Raw genomic sequence first — 17,477 nt, forward strand, 5'->3', positions numbered from 1 at the left:
TCCATAGCTCTACAACTTGCTTCTCTAAGGTTGAGCTCTTAAGTAACCTCCTTATCATTTAGAAGTGAGCTTTGATTCATTGCTAGTACAATATGTCTGCCTGAATCCAACATGACCTTCATTTGTGATGAACATTCTTATCCTGTTCGGGTTGAGCTGGCACATTGCTTCTTCCAGACAATGTCCACTATCCTGGCTGTCTGCCCTGAAGTTGCTGTATATATTGACTTGGTGACAGTTATGGTGTATGGGTAGGATGCAACCACACATGACAAGTGCATAAGGCAGGTGTTCACTACAATGAACCAACACAACTTGACACTCATTGACAATAAATGCCATCAACTTAGTGGGCCTTCACATGTCAGAGGAATTGTACCTCTCCAATGTCAATGCCATCCTGAATCTCCCAGAACTGTCCTTGATAAGCCCACTCAGCCGTCAGTCCTCCCCTCAGGCAGTTACTAGAGACAGAGACACCATGGAACTAGACTGCCACATGTCAGGAGGCCAATTAACATCCAAAATGAAGTCTGGAAGGATCTAAAGGCAGGTCTGTTTGTGATAGCCCTTTCACAGACTCTCCTTCACGACCAGACAAACAACCATTCCACTACTGGAGCATCCCAAGCATAATTCAGGCTGGGATAACATTCCAGTTAGTCAATAGGTGTCTTTTGTATGCAACCTGCATCTGCTGACTTCCTGAAGTAAAAGATCCCAGAAATGTTCCATATGCACAAAATGCGTATTTCTAAATTTTTTGGGGCACAAATTTGTTTACATCCCTGTTAGTGAGCATTTCTCCTTTGCCAAGATAATCCATCCACCTGACAGGTGTGACATATCAATACGCTGATTAAACAGCACCTTGTGCTGGGGACTACAAAAGGCCACTCTAAAATTTGCTGTTTTGTCACACAACGCAATGCCACAGATGTCTGAAGTTTTGAGGGAGCATGCAGTTGGCATGCTGACTGGGTGGGCTATTTACAGATGAGCTGTGTACAGATGCATTGATCGGTAAGCTGCTATGACAGCTGATGCTTAAGTTTAGTGAGGGAGATATAAGACTCTAGCTTCAGTAATTTGTTTAATTCGTTCCAGCCACTGGCAGCAGCGAACTGGAAGGAAAGGCGGCCAAACGAGGAGTTGGCTTTGGGGATGACCAGTGAAATATACCTGCTGGAGCGGGTGCTATGGGTGGGTGCTTCTATGGTGACCAGTGAGCTTACATAAGGCAGGGCTTTACCTAGCAAAACTTATAGATGACCTGGAGCCAGTGGGTTTGGCAATGAATATGAAGCGAGGGCCATGCAACGAGAGCATACAGGTCGCAGTGGTGGGTAGTATATGGGCTTAGTGACAAAACGGATGGCACTGTGATAGACTACATCCAATTTGCTGAGTAGAGTGTTGGAGGCTATTTTGTAAATGACATTGCCGAAGTCAAGGATCGGTTGGATAGTCAGTTTTAGGGTATGTTTGGCAGGATGAGTGAAGGATGCTTTGTTTCGAAATAGGAAGCCGATTCTAGATTTAATTTTGGATTGGAGATGCTTAATGTGAGTCTGGAAGGAGGGTTTACAGTCTAACCAGACACCTAGGTATTTGTAGTTGTCCACATATACTAAGTCAGAACCATCCAGAGTAGTGATGCTGGACGGGCGGGAGGGGTGCGGGCAACGATCGGTTGAAGAGCATGCATTTAGTTTTACTTGCATTTACAGTGGGGGGAAAAAGTATTTGATCCCCTGCTGATTTTGTACATTTGCCCACTTACAAAGAAATTATCAGTCTATAATTTTAATAGTAGGTTTATTTGAACAGTGAGAGATAGAATAACAACAAAAACATCCAGAAAACATACGTCAAAAATGTGATAAAATGATTTGCATTTTAATGAGGGAAATAAGTATTTGACCCCTCTGCAAAACATGACTTAGTACTTGGTGGCAAAACCCTTGTTGGCAATCACAGAGGTCAGACGTTTCTTGTAGTTGGCCACCAGGTTTGCACACATCTCAGGACGGATTTTGTCCCACTCCTCTTTGCAGATCTTCTCCAAGTCATTAAGGTTTCGAGGCTGACGATTGGCAACTCGAACCTTCAACTCCCTCCACAGATTTTCTTTGGGATTAAGGTCTGGAGACTGGCTAGGCCACTCCGGGACCTTAATGTGCTTCTTCTTTTGATACTCCTTTGTTGCCTTAACCGTGTGTTTTGGGTCATTGTCATCCTGGAATACCCATCCACGACCCAATTTCAATGCCCTGGCTGAGGGAAGGAGGTTTTCACCCAAGATTTGACAGTACATGGCCCCGTCCATCGTCCCTTTGATGCAGTGAAGTTGTCCTGTCCCCTTAGCAGAAAAACACCCCCAAAGCATAATGTTTCCACCTCCATGTTTGACGGTGGAGATGGTGTTCTTGGGGTCATAGGCAGCATTCCTCCTCCTCCAAACACGGCGAGTTGAGTTGATGTCAAAGAGCTCCATTTTGGTCTCATCTGACCACAACACTTTCACCCAGTTGTCCTCTGAGTCATTCAGATGTTCATTGGCAGACTTCAGACGGGCCTGTATATGTATTCTTGAGCAGGGGGACCTTGCGGGCGCTGCAGGATTTCAGTCCTTCACGGCGTAGTGTGTTACCAATTGTTTTCTTGGTGACTATGGTCCCAGCTGCCTTGAGATCATTGACAAGATCCTCCCGTGCAGTTCTGGGCTGATTCCTCACAGTTCTCATGATCATTGCAACTCCACGAGGTGAGATCTTGCATGGAGCCCCAGGCCGAGGGAGATTGACAGTTCTTTTGTGTTTCTTCCATTTGTGAATAATCGCACCAACTGTTGTCACCTTCTCACCATGCTGCTTGGCGATGGTCTTGTAGCCCATTCCAGCCTTGTGTAGGTCTACAATCTTGTCCCTGACATCCTTGGAGAGCTCTTTGGTCTTGGCCATGGTGGAGAGTTTGGAATCTGATTGATTGATTGCTTCTGTGGACAGGTGTCTTTTTTAGAGGTAACAAGCTGCGGTTAGGAGCACTCCCTTTAAGAGTGTGCTCCTAATCTCAGCTCGTTACCTATATAAAAGACACCTGGGAGGCAGAAATCTTTCTGATTGAGAGGGGGTCAAATACTTATTTCCCTCATTAAAATGCAAATCATTTTATAACATTTTTGACATGCGTTTTTCTGGATATTTTTGTTATTCTGTCTCTCACTGTTCAAATATACCTACCACTACAATTATAGACTGATCCTTTCTTTGTCAGTGGGCAGATGTACAAAATCAGCAGGGGATCAAATACTTTTTTCCCCCACTGTAAGAGCAGTTGGAGGCCACGGAAGAAGTGTTGTATGGCATTGAAGCTCGTCTGGAGTTTTTTTTAACACAGTGTCCTTAGAAGGTCCAGAATTATACAGAATGGTGTCGTCTGCATAGAGGTGGATCAGAGAATCAACAGCAGCAAGAGCGACATCATTGATGTATACAGAGAAAAAAGGCGGCCCGAGAAATGAACCCTGTGGCACCCCTATAGAGACTGCCAGAGGTCCGGACAACAGGCCCTCCGATTTGACACACTGAACTCTATCTGAGAAGTAGTTGGTGAACCAGGCGAGGCAGTCATTTGAGAAACCAAGGCTGTTGAGTCTGCCGATAAGAATGCGGTGATTGACAGTCGAAAGCCTTGGCCAGGTCGATGAAGACGGCTGCACAGTATTGTCTTTAACTTCCCTGGGCTAGGTGGGATGCTTGCGTCCCACCTAGTCAACAGCTAGTGGAATCGCGTGGCGTGAAATACAATTACCTCAAAAATGCTAGAACTTCAATTTCTCAAACATATGACTATTTTACACCATTTTAAAGACAAGACTCTCGTTAATCTAACCACATTGTCCGATTTCAAAAAGGCTTTACAGCGAAAGCAAAACATTAGATTATGTCAGGAGAGTAGCCTGCCAAAAATAATCACAGCCATTTTCAAAGCAAGCATATATGTCACAAAAACCAAAACCACAGCTAAATGCAGCAGTAACCTTTGATGATCTTCATCAGATGACACTCCTAGGACATTATGTTATACAATACATGCATGTTTTGTTCAATCAAGTTAATATTTATATCAAAAACCAGCTTTTTACATTAGCATGTGATGTTCAGAACTAGTATACCCACCGCAAACTTCCAGTGAATTTACTAAATTAGTCATGATTAACGTTCACAAAATACATAACAATTATTTTAAGAATTATAGATACAGAACTCCTTTATGCAATCGCGGTGTCAGATTTTAAAATAGCTTTTTGGCGAAAGCATATTTTGCAATATTCTGAGTACATAGCCCGGCCATCACGGTTAGCTATTTTGACACCCACCAAGTTTGGCCCTCACCAAACTCAGAATTACTATTAGAAAAATTGGATTACCTTTGCTGTTCTTTGTCAGAATGCACTCCCAGGACTTCTACTTCAACAACAAATGTTGTTTTGGTTCCAAATAATCCATAGTTATATCCAAATACCTCGTGCGTTCAGGTCACTATCCGAAGGGTGACGCACGAGCGCATTTCGTGACAAAGAAATTCAAAATATTCCATTACCGTACTTTGAAGCATGTCAAACTCTGTTTAAAATCAATTTTTATGCTATTTTTCTCGTAAAATAGCGATAATATTCACATTTTTTAGAATTCTCATGAACTCGCATCTCCAGTGTCACGGTCCCCAGGCTGACCACTCACAAATTCTCCTGCTGTTCTTCGCCCAGAGACAGCAGACACCCCATTACACTTTCTGGCGCCTTCTGAGAGCCTATAGAAGCCTTAGAAAATGTCACGTTACAGCAGAGATGCTGTATTTTCGATAGAGATGCAACTGAAGGACAACAAATTGTCAGACAGGGCACTTCCTGTATGGAATCTTCTCAGGTTTTGGCCTGCCATATGAGTTCTGTTATACTCACAGACACCATTCAAACAGTTTTAGAAATGTTAGAGTGTTTTCTATCCAAATCTCCTAATCTCGTTTCTGGGCAAGAGTAGTAACCAGTTTAAATCGGGTATGTTTTTTATCCGGCCGTGCAAATACTGCCCCTTAGCCCCAACAGGTTAATTTATGGCGGTTATGATATTATTTAGGACCTTGAGCGTGGCTGAGGTGCACCCATGACCAGCTCAGAAACCAGATTGCATAGTGGATAAGGTACGGTGGGATTCGTAATGGTCCGTGATCTGTTTGTTAACTTGGCTTTCGAAGACCTTAGAAAGGCAGAATGGGATAGATATAGGTCTGTAACAGTTTGGGTCTAGAGTGTCTCCCCCTTTGAAGAGGGGGATGACCGCGGCAGCTTTCCATACATGAAGCGCACATTTCGGCACTTGCTGTATTACTGATGAGGAAGTCCATATTGCAAATGTACGGTCCCTTACTAGACGTCCGCGAATGTTTGTAAAATCAGAGGACGGTGGCGGGCCGTGCACCGGGGCCGGATCTTCCGGGAAGTCATCGAACGAAGTCTCTCGGACGTTCGGTTTCCGTTTAATAAAATGTTCACATTTTGGTCATTTTTCACCTGTCCCGGAAAATAACAGCAGAGGGCGAATGGATCATATTGTAAATGTACAAAACATCACGATTCACGACGTGGCCTTTTCTACTAAATGGAAAAGACTTCGATGACGAAACTTGGCGAGCATAGGTTTTGCATAATGGGCAGTTGGCCCCGAACAAGATGGAGTCGAGGCCTCAACACTTTTTGAGTTAAGACCATTTTTCTGGGATTAAAGGTCAAAAATGAAAATAAAGCACTAATTTGACCGCTTCACGTCAAAGTACATGAGCCTACGGTGTCAGGAAAAAAGGCCACGTCGTGAATCGTGATGTTTTGCGTTGGATTGTTCACCCACTAATAGGGAACGTGAGCTGGGTTTAGACCGTCGTGAGACAGGTTAGTTTTACCCTACTGATGATGTGTTGTTGCAATAGTAATTCTGTTCAATAGTAATAGTAATTCAATAGTAATTACTATTGCAACAACACATCATCAGTAGGGTAAACTAAAATAGATTTATCTATCGTCATTTAAGAGAAATCGTACAATGTACATTTGGTGATGTTCAACAAAATGATTTTTTTTCCCAGAAAAGTTACAGATCCAGTTGCAGCGTGTTCAGATGAATCCGTTAAGGCGGGATTTGGAGCCCTGCGAGATTTCTGTGATTTTCTGAAATAACACAAACTCATTCAACCCTCTGTAAATAAGTCAGTTCTTAACCTCTTGGGGCTATGTGGGACGCAGGTGCATTTCAAGAGCGGCAAATTTGAAACCAAATAAATGTCAAAATTCAAATTTTTCAAACATACAACTATCTTACACCCTTTGAAAGATAAACATCTCCTTAATCTAACCACGTTGTCCGATTTCAAAAAGGTTTTACGGCGAAAGCATAAAGTTAGATTATGTTAGGAGAGTACATTGACAATAGCTGTGTGTAATGTTTTGTCAATTCAAAGACAGGCGTCACCAAAACCATAAAACCAGCTAAAATGATGCACTAACCTTTGACAATCTCCATCAGATGACACTCCTAGGACATTATGTTAGACAATGCATGCATTTTTAGTTCTATCAAGTTCATATTTATATCCAAAAACAGCGTTTTACTATGGCGTTGATGTTCAGGAAATCGTTTCCCTTCAATAACCGGCAGTCAAGTCAGCACCACAAATTAAATAATTAAAATTAGAAAACATTGGTAAAATATTATATTGTCATTTAAAGAATTATAGATTTACATCTCTTGAACGCAATCGACTTGCCAGATTTAAAAATAACCTTACTGGGAAATCACACTTTGCAATAATCTGAGCACTGCGCCCAGAAAAATACGCTTTGCGATACAGACAAACGGCCATGTTGGAGAGATCTAAAATCGAAAATACTATGTAAATAATCCATTACCTTTGATTCTCTTCATCAGATGTCACTTCCAGGAATCCCAGGTCCATAACGAATGTAGTTTTGTTCAAAAAAGCTCATCATTTATGTCCAAAAAGCTCCGTGTTGTTAGCACATGATCTAAGCCCGCCGGACTTCACTTCATGAACGAGGGGAAAAAAATATATTTACGTTCGTTCAAACATGTCAAACGTTGTATAGCATAAATCATTAGTGCCTTTTTTAACCAGAACATGAATAATATTCAAGGTGGACGAATGCATTCTCTTTTAAAACGTATTGGAACGAGGGAACCCAACATGACCTCGCGCGCCAGAGTCTAATCGGCCATCACCGTTCCAAGGCTCTTGTTCGGTCAGATCTCATAGTAGAAGACTCAAAACACTTTGTAAAGGCTGGTGACATCTAGTGGAAGCAATAGGAAGTGCCAAAACATTAATCAGCCCCTGTGTGTTTCAATGGCATAGGCTTAAAGGTAATTCAACACATCAGGTATCCACTTCCTGTCAGAAAATGTCTCAGGGTTTTGCCTGCCAAATGAGTTCTGTTATACTCACAGACACCATTCAAACAGTTTTAGAAACTTTAGGGTGTTTTCTATCCATATATAATAAGTATATGCATATTATAGTTACTGGGTAGGATTAGTAACCAGATTAAATCGTGTACGTTTTTTTATCCAGCCGTGAAAATACTGCCCCCTAGCCCCAACAGGTTAACGTAAAGACTTAAACCTCAATATTCTATAAGTGCCTAACCTCAGGAGGATATGTGTTCACTTTCAGCTTCCTGTGTCAACCAGAAGTGCCTTAAAATGGTGTCATAAGGGCTGTTTTGAAGGGTTAAAAAGGTCAGATCTTTTCACAACTTCATATGTGTGACTAGGCAACCCTCATGAACTGTAAATCAGTCATTTATCCCATCAGATGTCAAAGAAAAGCTCACACACACACACACACACACACACACACACACACACACACACACACACACACACACACACACACACACACACACACACACACACACACACACACACACACACACACACACACACACACAGCAAGGATGGAGTGAAACAGTGCGGTGCTTAAAGACACACAGAGCCTGCAATGGCATTACCATTATCTCTAGGCTGTGCTGAGTTCAACGAGATGCCCCGCTTGACCGTAGCTCACTCGGTCTGAGCGCAGCAACCTTGATAAAAAGTAGGCCCAAAATGAAGCCTGGACCTAAATTTCAAGTGCTTTTGGGTGACAGCGAGAGAACCGTTAGGGTTAGAAGCACAATTCAACCCCAGGAACGTTCCTGAGGTCCTTCCGATCTGTGCAAGCCTAACATTGACCATGTGGCATTAACCCTTAACAGTGAAAAGAAGGTGTTTACATCACACAGTTTGCAAACAGTTCCCCATAGGAATACATTGCCTATTCCCCTTAATTCAACCTGAAGCCTATGTGGGTTATGAATGCCTTATGAACCTGTCTTCAATGACAATCCATCAGGCTACTGTGAGGTCTACCTGTGTCGATTCCAAGCTTCCTGGAGCAACTGGAAGGTGTTTTGATATAACCAACCTGCAGATTGTGAAAATCCCTCTATTCAACCCTGTGTAAATCAGTCAATTCTTAACGTAAAAACTTAACCTGTTGGGGCTAGGGGGCAGTATTTGCACGGCCGGATAAAAAACGTACCCAATTTAAACTGGTTACTACTCTTGCCCAGAAACGAGAATATGCATGTAATTAGTAGATTTGGATGGAAAACACTCTAAAGTTTCTAAAACTGTTTGAATGGTGTCTGTGAGTATAACAGAACTCATATGGAAGGCCAAAACCTGAGAACATTCCATACAGGAAGTACCCTGTCTGACAATTTGTTGTCCTTCTGTTGCATCTCTATCGAAAATACAGCATCTGTGCTGTAACATCAAATTTTCTAAGGCTTCCATTGGCTCTCAGAAGGCGCCAGAAAGTGGAATGACGTCTCTCCAGTCTCTGGGCGAAAAACAGCAGGAGATTTTGTGAGTGGTCAGGCTGAGAAAAGTGACACTGGAGATGCGCGTTCATGAGAATTCAAATTTTTTTTTTCAGCCTTTGGATGAATACAACATCGCCCGGTTGGAATATTATCGCTATTTTACGAGAAAAATTGCATAAAAATTGATTTTAAACAGCGTTTGACATGCTTCGAAGTACGGTAATGAAATATTTTTGCCACGAAATGCGCTCGCTCGTCACCCGTCGGATACTGACCTGAACGCACAAACAAAACGGAGGTATTTGAATATAACTATGGATTATTTGGAACAAAAACAACATTTGTTGTTGAAGTAGAAGTCCTGGGAGTGCATTCTGATGAAGAACAGCAAAGGTAATCCAATTTTTCTAATAGTAATTCTGAGTTTAGGTTGTCCCAAACTTGATGGGTGTCAAATTAGCTAGCCGTGATGGCCGAGCTATGTACTCAGAATATTGCAAAATTTGCTTTCGCCAAAAAGCTATTTTAAAATCTGACACCGCGATTGCATAAAGGAGTTCTGTATCTATAATTCTTAAAATAATTGTTATGTATTTTGTGAACGTTAATCGTGAGTAATTTAGTAAATTCACCGGAAGTTTGCGGTGGGTATACTAGTTCTGAACATCACATGCTAATGTAAAAAGCTGATTTTTGATGTAAATATTAACTTGATTGAACAAAACATACATGTATTGTATAACATGTCCTAGGAGTGTCATCTGATGAAGATCATCAAAGGTTACTGCTGCATTTAGCTGTGGTTTTGGTTTTTGTGACATATATGCTTGCTTTGAAAATGGCTGTGTGATTATTTTTGGCAGGGTACTCTCCTGACATAATCTAATGTTTTGCTTTTGCTGTAAAGCCTTTTTGAAATCGGACAATGTGGTTAGATTAACAAGAGTCTTGTCTTTAAAATGGTGTAAAATAGACATATGTTTGAGAAATTGAAGTTATAGAATTTTTGAGGTATTTGTATTTTGCACCACGCGATCCCACCTTGCCCAGGGAGGTTAAAACTTAGGATTCTGTAAAAGCCTACCCCAATGACAACATGTGTTGATTCTAAGCTTCTGTTGCCAACCGGAAGTGCCTTAAATTGGGGTCACAGCGGCTGTTTTGAAGGGTTAAAAAAGTCACATCTTTCCAAAACTTCATATGTGTGACTAGGTAACCCTCATGAACTGTAAATCAGTCATTTATCCCATCAGATTTCCAAGAAAAACTCACACACACACACAGCTAGGATGGAGTGACACAGTGTGGGGCTTAGAGACACACAGAGTGCGCAATAGTTACCTATGTTCAAACTATCAAAGAACCGTCAGGCCTAGAGCTCTGATTCTTTAGAAACCTGTTCTAGAGCTCAAGTCGATAGTGCACGGTGAGTTATGAGGCTCTAGAAGGTTCTCAGACCGAGAAACAGCCTCATACATTTGCAATATTTTCAATTCATTTTGACCATCACGAAAATGACGACATTTAGAAATGTCCCAAGGCTAGGTGCATTGAAACCACCTCAGCCCATAGAGACGGACTCCAATGTTTCTGTCCGATAGCTCATTCAAGGACCCCGTAGCAACGCCCTGAAAAATAGGATTTTCAGCACCAATTAAGGTTGCTGCTCGGGTTCCAAATGACCTATCGAGCTGAAACTTGGTATTCGGGGTCACCTCAGCTAGGCCTACACATAAAGTCAGAGCTGGACCCGCAGCTAGAACGTAACTACATGTTTTACATTTTTATTATGGTTTAATCTGAAGGCGCTGTGAATTATGGGCCTGCTCTGATATATGTGATAGTTGGCTTCTAAACGAGTTGGAAAAAGTGGGTTTGGTGTCAGAGTGATATCAAATTGACTGATGGAGTCCCACTTCTCTCATGTCACCATCGAGCGATGGAGAGGAACCACAGCATTAGCATCTCGAGTTCATCGGGCCAGTCAATTTTGCATTTCTGCAGTATTTTTGAGCATGTCAAATTTGTGATGTAATGGTCATTTTGGACGTTTTTCAAGAAATCGTTAAAAAACAAGAGTCCCACTTCTCCCTCATCATACATGACAAATAGACCATCTAGGTTGATTCATGGCTAGGGGGCAGTATTGAGAATTTTCTAAAAAATATGTGCCCATCTTTAACTGCCTCCTACAGAAGCTAGGATATGCATATTATTAATAGATTTGGATAGAAAACACTCTGAATTTTCTAAAACTGTTTGAATGGTGTCTGTAAGTATAACAGAACTCATATGGCAGTCAAAACTCTGAGACAAATTCTAACAGGAAGTGGATATCTGATGTGTTGAATTACTTTTAAGCCTATGCCATTGAAACACACAGGGACTTATTAATCATTTAGCACATCCTAGGCCCTAATGATTTATGCTATACAACGTTTAACCTGTTAGGGCTAGGGGGCAGTATTGAAACGGCTGGATAAAAAACATACCCGATTTAATCTGGTTACCACTCCTACCCAGTAACTAGAATATGCATATACTTATTACATATGGATAGAAAACACCCTAAAGTTTCTAAAACTGTTTGAATGGTGTCTGTGAGTAAAACAGAACTCAAATGGCAGGTCAAAACCTGAGAGATTCCTTTACAGGAAGTGGCCTGTCTGACCATTTCTTGAACTTCTTTTCCATCTCTATCATTTACTAAGGATCTCTGCTCTAACGTGACACTTCCCACGTCGTCCATAGGCGCTCAGAGCCCGGGAAAAAACAGAATGTCGTCATTCCAGCCCCAGGCTGAAACACATTATCGCCTTTCTCAAGTGGCCGATCAAGGGACACTGGGCTTATGCGCGTGACCCGACCGCCCCCGCCTTTGGGATTTTTTCCTCTGTTTGCCGAAAAGGAGATTCCCTGTCGGAATATTATCGCTTTTCTACGAGAAAAATGTCGTAAAAATTGATTTTAAACAGCGGTTGACATGCTTCGAAGAACGGTAATGGAATATTTAGAATTTTATTGTCACGAATTGCGCCATGCGCGCGACACTTCTTTACTATTTCGGATAGTGTCTGGAACGCACGAACAAAACGCCGCTATTCGGATATAACGATGGATTATTTTGGACCAAACCAACATTTGTTATTGAAGTAGCAGTCCTGGGTGTGCATTCTGACGAAGACAACAAAAGGTAATCAAACTTTTATAATAGTAAATATGATTATGGTGAGTGCTAAACTTGCCGGGTGTCTAAATAGCGAGCCGGTGATGCCTGGGCTATGTACTTAGAATATTGCAAAATGTGCTTTCACCAAAAAGCTATTTTAAAATCGGACATATCGAGTGCATAGAGGAGGTCTGTATCTATAATTCTTAAAATAATTGTTATGCTTTTTGTGAACGTTTATCGTGAGTAATTTAGTAAAATGTTAGCGAATTCCCCGGAAGTTTGCTAGTTCTGAACGTCACATGCTAATGTAAAAAGCTGGTTTTTGATATAAATATGAACTTGATTGAACAAAACATGCATGTATTGTATAACATAATGTCCTAGGGTTGTCATCTGATGAAGATCATCAAAGGTGAGTGCTGCATTTAGCTGTCTTCTGGGTTTTGGTGACATTATATGCTGGCTTGAAAAATGGGTGTCTGATTATTTCTGGCTTGGTACTCTGCTGACATAATCTAATGTTTTGCTTTCGTTGTAACGCCTTTTTGAAATCGGACAGTGTGGTTAGATTAACCTCTTGGGGCTAGGTGGGACGCTAGCGTGCCACCCGTTGTGCACTCCATCAACAGCAGGTGCATTTCAAGAGCGGCAAATTTGAATCCAAATAAATGTCAAAATTCAAATTTTTCAAATATACAACTATTTTACACCATTTGAAAGATAAACATCTCCTTAATCTAACCACGTTTTACGATTTCAAAAAGGTTTTACGGCGAAAGCATAAATTTAGAGTATGTTAGGACAGTACATTTACAAGAGTTGTGTGTAATGTTTTGTCAAGTCAAAGACAGGGTCACCAAAACCATAAAACCAGCTAAAATGATGCACTAACCTTTTACAATCTCCATCAGATGACACTCCTAGGACATTATGTTAGATAATGCATGCATTTTTAGTTCTATCAAGTTCATATTTATATCCAAAAACAGCGTTTTACTATGGCATTGATGTTGAGGAAATCGTTTCCCTCCAATAACCGGCAGTCAAGTCAGCGTAACAAATTAAATAATTAAAATTAGAAAACATTGGTAAAATATTATATTGTCATTTAAAGAATTATAGATTTACATCTCTTGAACGCAATCAACTTGCCAGATTTAAAAATAACCTTACTGGGAAATCACACTTTGCAATAATCTGAGCACTGCGCCCAGAAAAATACGCGTTGCGATACAGACTAGACGTCATGTTGGGGAGATCTAAAATCGAAAATACTATGTAAATAATCCATTACCTTTGATTCTCTTCATCAGATGTCACTTCCAGGTATCACAGGTCCATAACGAATGTAGTTTTGTTCAAAAAAGCTCATCATTTATGTCCAAAAATCTCCGTCTCGTTAGCACATGATGTAAGCCAGCCGGACTTCTCGTCATGAACGAGGGGAAAAAATATATTTCCGTTCGTTCAAACATGTCAAACGTTGTATAGCATAAATCATTAGGGCCTTTTTTAACCAGAACATGAATAATATTGAAGGTGGACGAATGCATACTCTTTTATAACGTATTGGAACGAGGGTACCCAACATGAACTCGCGCGCCAGGTGTCTAATGGGACATCATCGTTCCATGGCTCTTGTTCGGTCAGATCTCCCTCCAGAAGACTCAAAACACTTTGTAAAGGCTGGTGACATCTAGTGGAAGCAATAGGAAGTGCCAAAATATTCCTAAACCCCTGTGTTTTTCAATGGGATAGGTTTAAAGTCAATACAACACATCAGGTATCCACTTCCTGTCAGAAAATGTCTCAGGGTTTTGCCTGCCAAATGAGTTCTGTTATACTCACAGACACCATTCAAACAGTTTTGGAAACTTTAGAGTGTTTTCTATCCATATATAATAAGTATATGCATATTCTAGTTACTGGGTAGGATTAGTAACCAGATTAAATCAGGTACATTTTTTTTATCCAGACGTGCAAATGCTGCCCCCTAGACCCAACAGGTTAACGAGAGTCTTGTCTTTAAATAGCTGTAAAATAGTCATATGTTTGAGAAATTGAAGTAATAGGATTTTTAAGGTTTTGAAAATCGTGCCACAGGCTGCCAGTGGCTGTTACGTAGGTGGGACGCAAGCGTCCCACCTAGCCCATAGAGGTTAACATGTTTGAACGAACGTAAATCTTTTTTTCCCCCTCTTTGGTGAAGACAAGTCCGGCGGGCGATGTTCATGTTTTTGAGTAGCCTACAGGACGCGCTAACACCACGGAGCTTTTTGGACATAAATTATGAGCTTTGTCGAACAAAACTACATTTGTTATGGACCTGTGATTCCTGGAAGTGCCTTCTGATGAAGATAATCAAAGGTAAGGGAATATTTACATAGTATTTTTGATTTCAGATCTCTCCAACATGGCGCCTAGTCTGTATCGCCAAGCCTATTTTTCTGAGCACAGCACCTCGTTTATTGCAAAGTGTGATTTCCCAGTAAAGTTATTTTTAAATCTGGCAATGCGGTTGCGTTCACGAGATGTTAATCTATAATTCTTTGAATGACAATATAATATTTTACCAATGGTTTCGAATAGTAATTATTTAATTTGTTGTGCTGATTGAAAGGCGGTATTGGAGAGAAAATATTTTCTCAACATCAACGCCATTGTAAAATGCTGTTTTTGGATATAAATATGAACTTGATAGAACAAAAAATGCATGTATTGTCTAACATAATGTCCTAGGAGTGTCATCTGATGAAGATTGTCAAAGGTTAGTGCATAATTTTAGATGGTTTTCTGCTTTTGGTGACGCCTGTCTTTGCATTGACAAAACATTATACACAGCTATTTTCAATGTACTGTCCTAACATAATCTAACTTTATGCTTTCGCCGTAAAGCCTTTTTGAAATCGGACAACGTGGTTAGATTAAGGAGATGTTTATCTTTCAAAGGGTGTAAGATAGTTGTATGTTTGAGAAATTTGAATTATGACATCTAATTGTTTTCAAATTTGGCGCCCTTGATATTTCACCTGCTGTTGATAGGGTGTACCAGGGGTGGGAACACTTTTGACTTCCTATGAAATCATATTGCAAATGGACAAAACATATGCCTTATGTACAAGCAAAAAAAATAAAAAATGATGTCAATAAAATATGTCAAAAGTATGTTCATACAGTTCTTATACATGTGTAATTGACAAAAAAATCGAAAGAATTTTGAAAAACGGTCCAAAGCATTTTTTTTCTCACTTTTTCTACATTTGACTCTTGACTCTTGCACTCGCCATCTATTGGATTTTTACGGTGTGACACTTGGCATTTGCAATATGATTTGGATGAAACGGCGTCCAAATGAGTGGTATTGTACATCATGTGTATGATTCGTACAGTGCCAATATGTTCCCATTCATTTTTGTCCATTTGGAGGGGGTCTTCCCTTACAAAATTGAGGGATCTCAAACGATACGAACGAGAGGTTGAACAGGCTAGTAATAGGGGTTGCAACAATTGCAGCAGATAATTTTAGAAAGAGAGGGTCCAGATTGTCTAGCCCAGCTGATTTGTAGGGGTCCAGATTTTGCAGCTCTTTCAGAACATCAGCTATCTGGAGTTGGGTGAAGGATAAATGGGGGATGCTTGGGCAAGTTGCTGTGGGGGGTGCAGAGCTGTTGACCGGGGTAGGGGTAGCCAGGCGGAAAGCATGGCCAGCCGTAGAAAAATGCTTATTGAAATTCTCGATTATCGGAGATTAATCGGTGGTGACAGTGTTTCCTAGCCTCAGTGCAGTGGGCAGCTGGGAGGAGGTGCTCTTATTCTCCATGGACTTTACAGTGTCCCAGAACTTTTTGGAGTGCTACTGGATGCAAATATCTGTTTGAAAAAGCTAGACTTTGCTTTCCTAACTCTGTGTATATTGGTTCCTAACTTCCCTGAAAAGTTGCATATCGCGGGGGCTATTCGATGCTAATGCAATACGCCACAGGATGTTTTTGTGCTGGTCAAGGGCAGTCAAGTCTGGTGTGAATCAAGGGCTATATCTGTTCCAGTTCTACATTTTTTGAATGGGGCATGCGTTTTTAAGATGGTGAGGAAAGCACCTTTAAAGAATATCCAGGCATCCTCTACTGACGGAATGAGGTCAATATCTTTCCAGGATACCAGGCCGATTAGAAAGGCCTAATCGCTGAAGTGTTTTAGGGAGCATTTGACAGTGATGAGTGGAGGTCGTTTGACGGCGGACACCTTATGGCCGCAGGTAATGAGGCAGTGATCGCTGAGATCCTGGTTGAAGACAGCAGAGGTGTATTTAAAGGGCAGGTTGGTCAGGATGATATCTATGAGGGTGCCCGTGTTTACGGAATTAGGTTTGTACATGGTATGTTCCATGATAATTTGTGTGAGAATGAGGGCATCTAGCTTAGAATGTAGGATGGCCGGGGTGTTAAGCATATCCTTGTTTAGGTCACCTAACAGTACAAATTCTGAAGATAAATGGGGGGAAATTCATTCACATATGGTGTCCAGGGCACAGCTGGGGGCTGAGGGGGGTCTATAACGAGCGGCCCACTTTGAGAGACTTATTTCTGGAAAGGTGGATTTTTAAAAGTAGAAGCTCGAACTGTTTGGGCACAGACCTGGATTGCATGACAGAACTCTGCAGGCTATCTCTGCAGTAGATTGCAACTCCACCCCCTTTGGCAGTTCTATCTTGGCAGAAAATGTTGTAGTTGGAGATGCAAATGTCAGAATTTTTGGTGGCCTTCCTAAGCTTGGATTCAGACATGGCTAGGACATCAGGTTTGGCAGAGTGTGCTAAAGCAGTCAATAAAACAAACTTAGGGAGGAGGCTTCTGATGTTAACATGCATGAAACCAAGGCTTTTACGGTTACAGAAGTCAACAAATGATAGCGCCTGGGGAATAGGAGTTGAACTGGGGGCTACATCACCAGAGGAACAGAGGAGGAGTAGGATAAGGGTACGGCTAAAGGCTATAAGAACTGGTTGTCTAGTGCGTTGGGGACAGAGAATAAAAGGAGAATATTTCTGGGCGTGGTAGAATAGATTCAAGGCATAATGTACAGACAAGGGTATGGTAGGATGTGAGTGCAGTGGAGGTAAACCTAGGCCTTGAGTGACGATGTGAGAGGTTTTGTCTCTGGAGGCACCAGTTAACCTCTATGGGCTAGGCGGGACGAATTCGTCCCACCTACGTAACAGCCACTTGAAGCCTGTGGCGCGATTTTCAAAACCTTAAAAATCCTATTACTTCAATTTCTCAAACATATGACTATTTTACAGCTATTTAAAGACAAGACTCTCGTTAATCTAACCACACTGTCCGATTTCAAAAAGGCTTTACAACG

Source organism: Salmo salar, chromosome 26 (assembly GCF_965601325.2).
Source record: "Salmo salar chromosome 26, fSalSal1, whole genome shotgun sequence".
NCBI classification, from domain to species: Eukaryota; Metazoa; Chordata; class Actinopteri; order Salmoniformes; family Salmonidae; genus Salmo; species Salmo salar.